Genomic DNA, 14854 nt, shown 5'->3' on the forward strand with positions numbered 1-14854 from the left:
TTGTCGCATTCAATTGACCCAAATCTGCAAACCCAGAGAAGGCAGGAAAGGTCCATGTGGTCCTGCCCTTGGAGGGCTCTCAAGTTTAGGGCACCAGCCTTGGGTATGAAAGCGGCTGGAGAGCAAGAGCAGAGCACGCTCGTGTCTCACGCACACTGGTAAGCGGCACCATGCATCTCCTCCGAGCACACTTGTAAGCAGCACTGAGCGTCCCTTCTGGTGGGCAGAGGGTACAGGCCCACCACACCTCATGCTGGAGCCCCTCCCAGGCCTGCGGGGCCAACCTGGGCCTGAGACCAGAGGCTCAAGCTCTGACTGTCCCTTCGCAGAATGCGGAATGCCTCAAGCCTGGCCCCTCCCTCCTATCGGAGTCTCCCTTTCCCTGCTTGCTCACTCCCCCAGAGCATGGTCCAGGGACCTGGGTCCCCACCCCAACTCCAAGGCTGGTGGGCTGTACAGACTGCTTTCCAAACCAGCTGTTTTGTGACCATTTGTGCTTAGAGCTTGTGCCAGCCCATGGCAAAAACACTGTGTACTGTATTTATTTATTCTGTTAGTTGAAAAAGCAAGACTTAATTCACCCGTGCCTGTACCCTCCCCTGCTCCCTATGTAGTACAGCATGACACTCTGTGTATCTGTCCTTCTGTCAGTCTTATTCCCTGTGATGTTGTGACCTGTTCTTTGTCTTACCTGGCAAATAAAAGAGAACCCAGCAGCCCAGACGTCAGTCCATTTCATTCCCAGAGATGCCTGCAGTAGGCTGAACAGGCAGGGTCTCCAGATCTGTTCACTGCCCCTCTGTTGACGTGGCCAGTGGGGAGGGAGGCCCGCCTACCTCGCTATTGGCATTGTCACTCTGACTGTGTAGTGTAGCTCTCTCTGTGGCCCTTACCACTCTGGTAAGGATGCCACACTGGAGTGGCTGCAGGAGAGCAGATAATGGGGGAGGGTTCCATCTTCTCTAGGCTGCTTGGACCTCACCCAAGCACAAGTGGCAGACTAGCGGGGACAGGAGACACCTGCCCGCCCGGGATAAGCAATGCCTGGGAGTTTTCAGGGGAGCCTGCAGGATGGGTCTGCAGGACAGAGAGAGGCAGGGGATTCTGTGGGAAACTGCAAGTAAGCCAGGGCCACAGGGGAGTGGTAAGAAGACACATTTGGATATACAGCCAGAGCTGTTCTCCAGGGCAGAGGGAGGCCTTCAGAGGGTATGAGCTCTGTCCTCAGACGTGAGCAAGCAGAGGATGAAGGGCTTTCTGCCACGGTGCACTGTGGTGTGTCTGTGTTATTGTAAGTCTATCTGCAGGTCTGAGAACCTGTGCTATGAATTCCTAAGTGTCTGTTTGCATCTGTGTGTGTATGAGCACATTCACGATGCTCAAGAGAGACGGCGTGAGATAGATGGCGAGACTGTACATACAGGCAATAAGTGCAGAAGAAATGCACAGCCAGGAAGTTCTTGCTGTGAAACCCTGCTCCCTCCGGCTGCATTTCAAGAAAAAGAAGATGAGATTTCTGCTCAGTCCGGGCTGCTTTGGCTCCACCTCCTTCCCCCGAGCTCCAGAGTGCCTGCACAGGGACGAGAGCCAGAAGGGGTGATGCTGACACCTGGCTGAGGTTTGGGGGAGGTGACAGTCTACCCTGCCTGCGGATTTCCTGGTAGGAGAACCCAGCAGTCCTGAATGTATGTAGGAGGCTGTCTGCTGGGCTTCCCAGGGGCGGGCCCTGACCTCCCCACTTCCCAGGTCCACCCCAGGAGACGCATTCCTCTCTCCTCTGTGGCCTAGGATCTGGGCGGGGAGCGTCTTGCTTTCACCTTGTCCCCTGCCTCCCTGGGAGGAGCTGAGAGATCAAATGTCTGCCTCAAATCTCCCACTCCTCCCCCAGCCTGAGCCATTGAGTGCCTCCTATGTACTTCAGCCCAATGGGACACACCTTCCCTGGCATAAAGGACACCCTGGTAACACTGCAGTTCAAATCACTCATGTACTCAGCATATACAGAGCACCTGCTGTATGCCTATCCCTGTGCTGGGAGCTGGGTGGAAAGCAATACAACACAGGGTGATATGGTATTCAAAAAATGGAGACCTTGGGCCGGGTGCTGTGGCTCACCCTGTAATCCCAGCACTTTGGGAGGCCAAGGTGGGCAGATCACCTGAGGTCAGGAGTTCAAGACCAGCCTCCAACACGGTGAAACCCTGTCTCTACTGGAAATTACAAAAATAGCCGGTCGTGGTGGTGTGTGCCTGTAATCCCAGTGACTCATCTGCTCTGGAGGCTGGAACTCGAGAATCACTTGAACCTGGGAGGTGGAGGTTGCAGTGAGCTATGGGGTTACTGCACTCCAGACTGGGTGACAGAGCAAGACTCTGTCTCAGAAAAAGAAAAAAAGAAAAGAATATTTGTGGGCACACAGAAGAGGACACTTAGCTCAGTCTAGGGAAATCAAAAAGGCCCCTTGGGAAGGAGACTTTTGACCTGACTCTCATGGATCCAGTGTTCACCAGGAAGTCAAAGAGAAGGGTTTACTGGGAGAGGCACAGCTCATAGAAAGCTGCAGGACTGAGCCAGCTCACCAAAGCCCTGAGCCCTGAAAGAGAAAGGGATCTGTCTGGGTGGGGCTTGAGGATGGTGGGCATGGTGCCAGTGGGTGAGGATGAGAAGGGAATCAAGGGCCTTGCACTCAGGCCCGAGGGCCAAGGCTGTGGGGGGCACTGGAAGCTGTTCCCAGTGAGGGGGTGGGGTGATCAGTGTGTGTTTTAGTTACCCTCACCTTTGCTGCATGGCAGTTCATGAGAAGGAGCTGGGGTAGGAGATCAGAGGAGGCCAGTGTCTGTCACTTCCTGGTAGAGTCGGATGGCATCCATCTGGACTGGGGGAGGGGTGGGGAGCAGGGGTCTGATTGATAAGAGATTTCAGAAAGAAAATCGTTGTAATTTTCAGCACGATGGGCAGGGTCAAGGGTACTTTCGAGTCTCTGGCCAGACAATAAGGTAGATGGAGACCCCCTACACTGTTGAATGGGGTGAGTGTCTGAAAATGGTCCTGAGCTCAGAGTATTCTTATTTGCTGCCTTTGAGGATCCTTCAGTTTATTCAAGGGAAGATGTAGGGTCTGTCTCTGCTGCTGACACAGACTTTCTCTGTGCCTGGGATCTTACACATAAGAAGTCACTTAATTCTTACCCAACTCCATGGGGTAGGTACTATTACTATCCTCATTCACAGATGGAAAACTGAGGCACAGAGGGGTTAAATAACTTGCCCAGGGCCACATAGCTAGTCATGGGCCAACCAAGGGCTGAACCTGGCTGGCCTCAGAATCCATGCTCTTAACCTTGATGGTGTCATAGGGAGATGGAATGAAGCCATGTCACTAAATGAGATTACACAGAGAGAAGTGGAGAATGGGACCTCAGGGAAATGCTGACCACGAAGAGAAGAGGAAGCTACTGATGGAGCCAGAAGGAGCTAAGCCTGGCTTGCTGTTGACTGAGGGCAAATAACTGCCCCTCTCTGGCCTGCAGTCTCCTCTTCTGCTGAAAGGGAATCTTTAGCCAGGTCCAGCCTGCTTCCTGGGTGGCTCAGAGGAGGTAAAGAGGAGAAGGTACTGGGGAGGCTGAGAAGCTGAGCAGTTCTGGGCCCAGCGTGTTGTTGGTGCTCAGATAGCCCATGGTGGGGGAAATGGGAAGGGCCGGGGGGGGATCCCCAAAGCTTCTGTCCAAGTTCTCCCTTCTTGTTCTCTGTTTTTTTTGTTTTGTTTTTGAGATGAAGTTTTGCTCTGGTTGTCCAGGCTGGAGTGCAATGGCGTGACCTCGGCTCACTGCAACCTCTGCCTCCTGGGTTCAAGTGATTCTCCTGCCTCAGCCTCCCAAGTTGCTGAGTCTATAGGCGCCAACCACCACACCTGGCTAATTTTTTGTATTTTTAGTAGAGATGGAGTTTCACCATGTTGGCCAGGCTGGTCTCGAACTCTTGACCTGAGGTGACCCACCCGCCTTGGCCTCCCAAAGTGCTGGGATTACAGGCACCTGGCAATTCCCCCTTCTCTTAGGCCTAGGTCGAGGTGTTCTTGCAGTTCAGGGGTCTGGTTCCTTAGGAGCCCTCGAGGAAGGGGCCCCTGCTGAGAGGGTCTGGGGGATGGACCCCTTTAGGGCGGGGCACCTCCCTCATCTGTTTCCCACAGGGCTGCTCTGGGCTGGAGCCCTCCACCCCCATCACTCATTCTCCTTTAGCTTCTGGGAAAGCCGATTAAGAGGTGGCCTTCTGCCCGCCCCTCTGACAAGTGTGTCTGAACTTCCAACAAAGGCCCTCAGAGGGTTGCAGAGGGAGGGTTCGGCACTGGGAACCTGACACCATTGGCCCAGGATCACCCCGCAGCCTAGGAGGCAACTCTGTGGGGCTGCCCACCCTTGGCAGGCAGGAATGTCGCTCTGAGAGGGGACTGGGCCCCTCAAAAGCCTGGGGGCTAGGCTGGGGCAGCTGGAGAGGTCTTCACCTGGTAGCCCCTCACAATAGGGAAGGCAGCAGGGGCCAGCGCCCAGGAAGGCAGGTGGGAATAGGCATACATGCCCCCACACACTGACAGTCTCTCTCCCATTCTCCCACACAGTCACAGCACACGCGCACACACACCCTCTCACACCCACGGGACACACTGACTTCTCCGCTGTACCACACCATGCCAGGGCGACTGCCTCCTATCTCCCATGCCTGTGCATGCAGCCCCACTCCAAGCCCGCAGACACACAGCCATGCTCTGTTGCCTGATGCTTCACACACCACTCCACCCCGAGACATGCATTCTTCCTGGCTTGCTCACGCTCCAGACAGACCCCGTATGCTCAGTGGCACCAGCTCCCCTCTAAACACGGCCTCCCGAGCCACACTGCTGGCTTGGTGCCTACAGACTTGGCGGCAGCTGCCCTACGCTTGTGGAAGATGCCACCCAAATGTCCACATGAGAGTCAGACACTGGTGCCACGTGAACACCCATGTGCACCAACCCCCACATCCACCCCAAAGGGCTGCCCTGAGACCCCCTCCTCACAGTGTGCTCCCTCCTGCTGCCGCCTCATGGGAGTGTGATCCGTGCAGTCACACAGGGCCCTGGGCTAAGGAGGGCCTGTAACGTTCTGATGTCACCATCTTGAAGTCCTTACTTTTTAAGCAGGGGCCCTGCATTTTCATTTTGCCCTGCGCCCCAGGAAATATATAACTGGTGTCACCCCCACCCCATCTCTTTTTATTTATTTATTTGGGACACAGTTTTGCTCTTGTTGTCCAGGCTGGAGTGAAATGGCGTGATCTTGGCTCACTGCAACCTCCACCTCCCAGGTTCAAGCAATTCTTCTGCTTCAGACTCCCAAGTAGCTGGGATTACAGGCACCTGCCACCATGCCTGGCTAATTTTTTGTATTTTTAGTAGGGACGGAGTTTCACCATGTTGGCCAGGCTGGTCTCTAACTTCTGACCTCAGGTGATCTGCCTGCTTCGGCCTCCCAAAGTGCTGGGATGTCTTTCGGCTAACTCACTGGCCTTTCTGTGGCTTCAGAATCCCAAGGCCTTCCGAAAGCCCTTGGCTTCTCCCACCTGCCCAAGGACCTCCACTTCCTCTTCCAGCTGAGGTTTCCCTCTCCACCCCATTCCTCACCAGGCCACTGAGTGTGAGGGGCGGAGGAACGACCAAGAGCGTCCTATACTTCTACATGCCTCCTCCGAGTGTCACCTCGGGGCTCAGTATTCTCCTTGGTAAAGTGGAGTGAATGATAAAATGATCATGCCCGCTTCAGGGTTCTTTGTGAGGAATAAAAGATAACATCTGTAAAACACATAGCACAATGTTGGCATTTAGTAAATGCTCAATACTTGCTTGTTTCTGTTTGTCTTTATTTTTATTATTTGAGGTGAGGTCTCACTGTGTTGCCCCAGCTGGCCTCTAGCTCCTGAGCTCAAGTGATCCACCCACCTTGGCCTCCCAAAGCTGGGATCACAGGCATGAGCCGCCACGCCCAGCCAACACTTGCTTGTTATTATTGCTCTTATTACATAATGATAAGTGCCGCTAAACAAAAATAGACTCAGTCCTTGCCTCTATATGTAGTCTAGTGGATAAAACAGAGATTACTCAAATAATCACATATATATCCACGTAAAGGGGCAGGGGTGAATGAGAAGCGTACACGTCTCTGACCTGGAAGGGCTTATGGCTAGCAGGAGAAGCAATCTGCGGCTAGATGCAGGATCAATCTAGGGCAAGTCACAGCTCAATTAGAGGTCAGAGCTGGAGCTCAGAACGGGCATGGCGGGACTCAGCTCGGGGCAGGGTCAGCTCAGCCTGTGACTGGTGCCAAGTCAGTCACAGTTTCATTTCTAACACTGAGTCGCTGTGGACCACTGAATAAGCTGCTAGGCTTCTGGGAAGCTCTGTTTCATCATCTGTAAAATGGGGAGACCTCTGTCTACCCTGAGGGCTTGAGAGAAATGAGTGAGCTAATAATGGAAGTGAAGGATTAGGCTTCTGTTGCCACCACTAATGACTCCAAGCCTGGCCTCATGGAGCTCTCCTCCCCCAACTCCTTCCAGGCCAGGGAGGCTGTGTGGCCCTCACCCATGTCTCCCATCTCCCGCTGCAGGAAACTGCCACCTCAGCCCGGGATCCTTTCCAAGAAGAGGCTGGAGATTTCACAAAGCCCTTTGAACAACAAAGGCTGCAGCAGCGATATTTCCTCCTGGGGTTGATGGCCCCGTGGCTCCTTTATCTTGGCAGCCAGACTTGAAGAGCTGTTCTTGGAAAGAGCCCGTGTGGGCGTGTGTGGGTGCATGCGGTGTGAGCACGGGCATAAGCTGCTCTTTGTTGTTGGTCTCACCTGAGCAGGACGACAGACCCCCAGGCCTGGCCCTTCACAGGTCACCCTGCCCAGCCCCTGGCCTCTGCACAGCATGTGCTGGGCAGCCAGGAGGGAGGGGACACATTCTTTTTTACCTTAGGATTCTCCTGGAGAGAACTCCAGGACACAGGAGCCCCAGTGCTTCAGGAAGAATCCAGGTTCGCTGAGGTGGAAGCTCCATCACAGGGGAGAGGTGAAGGGGAGGCAAGGGCAGGTGCGCCTCGGCTGCCTGTCGCCGGCTCCTCAGCACACACAGCCCCTGTGGAGGCAGGGCCCAGGAGACGTCTGACAGGTTCACCTACTTCAGGTTTACCTCCTTCAGTCTGCCCTTGATAGGCCGCCTAGAAAGCCCCAACCTGCCTCTCCACCTGTGGGCTATTGGAAAAGCCTGTCTCTAGGCCTTAGTCCCTATTATTTTTTTAAAGACAGGGTCTCACTCTGTTTCCTAGGCTGAAATACAGTGGTGTGATCACGGTTCACTGCAGCCTCACTTTTCTGAGCTTAAGTGATCCTTCCCCCTCCACCTCCCAAGCAGCTGGGACTGCAGGTACACATCACCATGGCCAGCTAATTTTTGTATCTCTGACAGAGGCGAGGTTTCACCATGTTGCCCAGCCTGGCCTTGAACTCCTGAGCTCAAGTGATCAGGCGGCCTTGGACTCCCAGACTGCTGGGATTACAGATGTGAGCCACCATGCCCAGACCTCAGTCCCTATTTTTTTTTTTTTTTTTTTTTTGAGACAGTCTCGCTGTCGCCCAGGCTGGAGTGCAGTGGTGCGATCTTTGCACACCGCAACCTCCACCTCCCAGGTTCAAGCAATTCTCCTGCCTGAGCCTCTAGAGTAGATGGGACTACAGGTGCACGCCACCATGCCCGGCTAATTTTTGTATTTTTAGTAGAGACAGGGTTTCACCATGTTAGTCAGGCTGGTCTTGAACTCCTGATCTCATGATCCACCCACCTCAGCCTCCCAAAGTGCTGGGATTACAGGCGTGAGCCACTATGCCCAGCCATACATTTTTTTTAAGTGGGGCTTTGGACAACTTCTGAGCCCTATTTAAGTACCCCACCCTGCCACCAGACTGGGTGGAAGCCCCGGATACATAGAAGAATGACTGAAAAAGCAGTCTTTCGGTCTGCCTTGTCACCTCCCTCTCCCACATTCCAGCTACCAGCGGCTAGCTGAGCCCAGGAGGATGGACCAGGTGCGGGGGGGCGGGGTCGCCTGCTGAAGAGCCAGGCCTGTTGATGTCTGGTCATTTCTGCTTCAGGTTCTCGGGATAGACATCCTCAGGGGTCTCTAGTTCCGCCTCCATCTGGGGAGGAGTCACTGATACCCAGCCCCTACCCACAGTCCTGAAGGGGTGGGCAGCTCACTACCTTCCAGGGCAGCCTGTGCCCGGGCTGTCGGAAAGTTCTTCCTAATATTGTCTGAAATTTGCCACCCAGTAGTCTCCTTATCAGGCCTGGCTTGGCCTGGGAGCCACACAGAACATGTCTATTCACATTCCTCTGGGGTGTGTCACCCAACTGGCACACACTCACTGTGCCCTCTCCCCGAGTACCTCCGTTCTGCTGGTCCCTCCTCCTGAGGAGAGGCTTCACTCTTCCGAGCCCAACCACAAACTACCCGCTCCAGGAAGCCTTGCTAGATTATCGCAGGGGAGGGAGACGCCACTCCTTCTCTTGACCCCTCTGGCCACTATATAGTTCTCATCCACTGCCAGATGGAGCTCCCTGGGCAGAAGCTGGCATGGCACACAGCCTGGTACAGAGTTTGTGTTCAACCAGTACTGAACTTGTTAGACAAACTTGGAAGAGCACGTGAGGGACCAGCTCTGGGGAGGACTGCAGGGAACCTGGTTTCTGTCTGGGCCTGGCCATAGCTTTCCATGATGGGCTTGGGCAAGCCCTGGCTCTTTCTAGGCCTCTGTCTCTGTTTCCCATGCAGAGGTTGGACAGCTGGTCCATACAGCCACCTTTTTCAGACAGCCTTTGTTTCCAAGAGTCTTGCTGGTTTTTTTCTTCCATGTGATATCATCCTGTTTCCTCAACTGCTCCATCCAGAGCTGCTTCTTCCCATGCTGGGTCCTCCTGGCTGGGGGTGCAGATGGGGCTTAGAGGTCATCAGAGGGCAAAGGCACATCGGCCTGGGAAGTGGAATGAGAGGGTCTCCTGGGACGGCACTCAAGGACAGGTGGACCCTCTGTCCTCGCAGGGCTTCTCGCTTTTCCTGCCTGCCTCCCTCATGCCATCCTTAAGAGACAAAGCTGGGCCCAACGCAGCGACCATGCCGTAGGCTCCTCTCTCCTCCGGAGGACATGGCCCTGTCCCGGCACAGTGTTTAGCTCCCCCCTCCCCGTCCTCAGCATCAACGTCCAGAGTTCAGGGAGCACACCCCAGTCTTTGTGAGGTGGATGGGAAGTCTATGTTAGTTGAGTGAGCACCATTGTGTGCAAGATGCAGCCCTGACACTGGGAATACAGTGCTGAGCAGGGCAGCACCTAACGTCGAGGGGGAGACAGACAACAAACACAGAAGCAGCGGAATGCACCTTCAGCAGGCTGATGAAAGGTTGTGAAGACACTACAACAGGGCGTGACGTGGGGGCTCAATGCATGGCTGGAGGAGACAGATGGAATGACTAGACCAAGAGTGAGGCCAGGGATGACCAGGCAGGTCAGGATGACCTGACCAGGCCAGGATGACCAGTGCGACTGCCAGGTGGACAGATATGAGGAAAGAAGCTGGCCCAGGCCCAGAGGCAGGACTGAAGGCTCCTGGGGGGAGGGATGGCGTGGGGAGGCGAGATCTATTACGCTGATGACTCCTGGCCCTAATCCTGTGCCAGGCCCGGCGGGTGATGTGTGCGTAGGGGGAGGGGAGCGCCCCCGCTGGGGTGTAATTTCACGCTGAAAGGCCTGATGGGGCATCCCAGGGACTGATCCTTTCTGGATCAGAAAACTCACTTCCCTTTGTCGTATGCAAGGCGATTAGCGCCTTAACCCTTTGTGGGCTGGTCCTGGGCCAGCCCCACCCCATCGCACCTCCAGAGCCCTTTGCCTTCAATCCAGCCAACTCCTCCACCTGGTCTAGTCTGCAGAGAGAGAGAAGGTGTTGACTGAGGAAAGCCAGGAGCTGGATTCTCAACTTCTGTCTGTGTCCCTGTTCCATGGCATCTAGCCCTCCCAAGCCCGTGTGTCCCCAGAGAAGTGAGCTCACCACACCATCTTTTCAGGCTCCTCTTACAGCTCAGATCAAGTTCAGTCACCTTCAGCAAGTCTAGGGTCTAGTCTAATCCATTGCCTTGTTTGGGGAAACCCCAACTCATAGCATTCCCACGTATGCTTTGATGGGGAGTCCACTACCTGCTGGCGATACAGCCACTACCTTCCCCTCCCACTGACCTGTCATGGGGAATGAACGCTGACCCCAGGAGGCCAGGACCATGCCTCCAGTAACATCTCAGAGACATCCTTGGCCACTTTGTGTAATGGCAGCATTCCGGGACTGGGTAGGACATCACAGCGAGCCCCCTACCTCCCTCCCCTCTTTTGCTCATGTACTCTGATTCTGTTAAAGACTCACCAGGAAGTTGTCTCAGTTTCTTTGGCTCCAATGGGTTGTCCCTTTCCCTTGGGGAAGTCTTCCCCTCAGTCCTCCCAAGGCTAACTGCAATGCATCTCTGGGGCGGCTCCCACAGGTCCTCCTCTTGGGGGCTCCCCTAGGCTGGGGGAGAAGGCAGGGAACAGGTTGGGCCTCCCCTAAGCTCCCTGGGTCTCTAAAACCCCAGCCCCTATAAATGAAAGCCCCTAAATGTTATTTACACTTTGGAGTCTTAAAAACCATTAACAAAAGCCACTTAATTCAATTACCTTCCCGGCTGGCTCAGTTCTCAGCGCTGAGCGCCAGCTCCCCTTGCCGCACCCCCACCCCGCCTGTCCCCCCACCACTGTCATTGTGTCGGGCTAATGAGGTAAACTGAAGCGAGCCCTGTCCCCCCTGACAGGTTTATGAGAATTTAATAAAGCGTGGCCGGGACCAAATGAGTTGCCTCAGCCTCGGAGAGCTCATTGTCTTTGGCGTCAGCGTTTTTTGACTGGAGCTGCCCCCTCCCCCGCCCCAGCTCCTGCCCGGCTCGGCCTCCACTCCCGCCCTCGGAGCCTCCCTAGGTGAGCCTGGAGGCCAGTGGGCCCTGCAGCGGGAGGGCACCCAGGCTGAACCTCGGGGAGAGCAGAAATGGACTTGGCCAGTGTGTCCTGGGGAGGGACCGTGCTGTCCTTTGTCCTCACCTAGCACACCTTCACATGCTGCAGACTCCAGAACATGCTGGGCCCTGGGGACTTCCCACGCTCTGCCTTGTGCTCTTGGGTCTTGGCCGCTGTCAACCCAACGCCCTGCGGAAGCCACCTTGAGCCTGCCTGACTTTTTCTCCCTGGTTTAGAGTAAGCAGCCAAAGTGAGCTCCCAGAGGGAGGAGCTTCTCTTCCCACCAGGGCATGTGTTGGGGGCAAGGGGCCCTCAGTCATGGCCTGGTTCCACCCGTCGCACGGAATGTCGCCTCCTCATTTTCCCTGAAAGCTAACAAGGGGTGGAACAGAGACCTCAGAGCAGAAGGGAGTCAGAAGTGCGAATGAAGAGGCAGTCAGTCGGGAGCCTCCCCAGATGGACAGGCAGGCAGAGGAGCCTCCGCCCCCACAGTTGTGGGGGTACCTTGAGAAGGTACCCGGCTGCCCTTCTCTCCTCATGTCCTGGGCAGCCTAGAACTGGCCTTTCTCTGCCTGGCCTCTCAGCGGTCCAACGCAGAGGCGTTTCTGGACCATTTGGAGACCTAGAATTCCTTCTCTCCCCAACAAAAGTGTTTCCAGGAATTACTTCCTTCTGAGACTAAAGCTTGGCCTGACACAGGAGCCTCATCTGTAAGGCCCTTAACTCGTTGGGATGTTGGATGAGCAAGTCTTAGGGATCAAGGCTCAGTCTGTGACCACGATAAAGGCTCAGTAGTTGTCCAGTGTCAGGATTCAATGCATATGGATCAGGATCAGAATTCAGGTTGGCACCAGATTCAGGATCAGGCTCAGTGATCAGAGCCAGAGTTCAGTGTATGGACCAGGGTCAGGGCTGTGTGTTCCCAGGGTCAGGGCTCAGTTTATGGCCAGAATAAGGGCGAATGTGTGTCCATGATCAGTCTGTGTCCAAGTCAGGATTTACTATATGGTAATGGTCAGGGTTTAGTCTATGGGCTGGGGTCAGAGCTCAGCCTGGATCAAGGTCAGGGTTTGATGAATGAACAGGCAGGGTCAGAGCCAGGGTCAAGTTCAGTCTATGATTAAGGCCAGGACTCAGTATGTACTGGGGTGAGGGCTCAGTCTAAGATCAAGGTCATGGTTTAGTCTATAGGCAGACTCAGGACTTATCTGTGACCTTGATAAAGGCCAACTAAGTCTCTGTCCAGGATGCAGGCTCTTCCTGTAACAAGGTCAGGTTCCAGGGTTGGATGAGTCACTTAGTAAATCTGAGTTACTTAACTGCCCCCTTTCCCCAACTCCCTTGATCTCCCCATTTCTTTTTCTTTTTCAATTTTTTTTTTTTTTTGAGACAGAGTCTTGTTCTGTCACCTGGACTGGGGTGCAGTGGCGTGATCTCGGCTCACTGCAACCTTCGCCTTCGGGTTAAAGCAATTTTCTGCCTCTGAATCCCGAGTAGCTGGGATTACAGGTGCCCACCACCACGCCCAGCTAATTTTTGTATTTTCAGTAGAGACAGGGTTTTATCATCTTGGTCAGGCTGGTCTTGAACTCCTAACCTCGTGTTCCAACTGCTTCGGCCTCCCAAAGTGCTGGGATTACAGGCGTGAGCCACTGCGCCTGGCCATCTCCCCATTTCTTAGGGCCTTGGAGCTCAGAAGAGGAAAAGGCAAAATTGTGCAGTCTGGTTAGGCTGAGTGGTGTCTGTCTCCTGCTGTGTGCCCGGGGTGCCCTCTGGTGGCAGTCCCCAGCAGTGCCGATTTCCTCAGGCTTGGTCCCTTCATCTGGCTATCTCCTACTTTGGGGAGCCTGGGCCTCAGGCTCGACGCTGATCTAGTCATCCCTTCTTTCCCGTGCCACCCTGCCTCCCCACAGAGAAGTAGAAAACAGTGCAATTGGCTAGGGGAACAACTCCCATACACATGAGGAGATTTTCTCCCTTCCCTCCCAGAGTTAGGCATCTTAACAAACCCATATTACTGAGGACCTGGAATCAGCTGTGCAATGAGATCCACACCTTTTCCTTCTTCCTCCAGTCCACAGGCATTTGCTGAACACCTACCTTGTGCCAGGTGGGCACTGAGGGTACAGGAGTGAACAAGTCAGAAGTCCTGGCCCCTTGGTGCTCACATTCCGCTTCTCGCTAATCCCCCACTCCTAGTCCACAGCTCTCATCAGGAAGTCTCCCTCGCAGAAGGCTGAGCGGGATTCAGAAGTCAGCAACACAGGCTCCCTGCTTCCCCCTGGAGTCCGTGGTTAGATTATTTTAGGTTCTGGGCTCTCTGTCTTCATTCTCTCCTCGGAGCTTCACCACCATCCACGTGCCGACGGCTTCTGTCTCCATCCCAGCACCTCCTCTTTCCAGAACTCCAGGCTGTGGCTCCAGCTCCTGTGGGACAGTACCTCTGGGCTAACAGGTCTTATGCCTTACCACGGCATCGCTTTTATCCCAAAACTAGATCCTCCACCATGCACTCTGGTGCTTAAACCAAAACTTTAGAACTTCCTTAGGATTCTTTTCCTTCATGTCCCCAAAACTCCCCCAACAGCTGCAGAATATGTCCAGTCCGAGCAACCACCTTGGTCTCAGTGCCCGTATGTCTCACTGCTGGGACCTCCTAACCTGCCCTTGCTCTCCCTTTTGCCCCTTGCCACTCTGTTGCTTCCACACAGCAGGGGGAGCAGTCTTTACAATCATAAATCAGATCATGTCACTTCCCTGCTTAAAACCCTCCAGTGGATCCCATCTCACTGAGGATCAAATCCCATCTCCTCATGGGGGCTTACTAAGCCCTCCACGAGCTGAGCAATACTCCTCCCCACTCTCCAGCTTCATGTTCCACCTCTGTCTCAAAGCCCTTCTTTCTTGTTCTGACACACGGAGCCCAGTTCATTCTCACTTTCGGACTTTGCACCAGCCGTTTTCTGAGCTTGAAATGTTCCTGCTCTAGACCTTTGCATGGCTGACTCTTGCCATTCAGAGCTCCGCTTCAGTGTCACCTCTCAGAGAAGATCCCCCAAGCACCTGATAAGTCCCTCTATCACAACGTCCTACTATAATTTTCTGTGTAGTGCTGTTCACTAGCTAACCTTTTTGGTCTCATTTGCTCACTTATTTAATTCTTTATTGTCTGTCTCCTCCAAATAGAATGTGAGCTCCATGAGAGCTTGTTCATCTTTATATTCCCACATAGCCGGAACGTAGCAGGGCTCAGGAATTGTGAAATTAATTAGTAAAAAACAATTTTAAGGCTGGGCACATTGGCTCACACTTACAATCCCAGCACTTTGGGAGGCCCAGGTGGGAGGACTGCTTGAGCCCAGGGGTTGAAGATCAGCGTGGGCAACATAGTGAGACCCTGTCCCACAAAAAAATTAGCCAGGAATGGTGGGGTGCGCTGGTAGTCCCAGCTACTTGGGAGGTCGAGGTGGGAAGATCACCTGAGCCTGGGAGGTTGAGGCTGCAGTGAGCTGTGACTGCGCCACTGCACACCAGCCTCAGGAACAGAGCGAGATCCTGTCTCAAGATAATAATTTAAAAAAGGTTCTAAGTGGCTGCCCTCATGTCTTCTAGAGGGAGGAGAGTGCGGGGAACCTCATTTTCTGGCCCCTTAATGGGATCCCTTGTCCAGGCCAGCAGTAGTTTCCTTGGGGAGGCAGGGGTCACTCACCACCTGTAGCACCCTAGAGCTCCCGCAGGCCCTGGAAGGACCAG

Source organism: Sapajus apella, unplaced genomic scaffold (genome assembly GCF_009761245.1).
Source record: "Sapajus apella isolate SASKATOON/1434 unplaced genomic scaffold, GSC_monkey_1.0 scaffold62, whole genome shotgun sequence".
NCBI classification, from domain to species: Eukaryota; Metazoa; Chordata; class Mammalia; order Primates; family Cebidae; genus Sapajus; species Sapajus apella.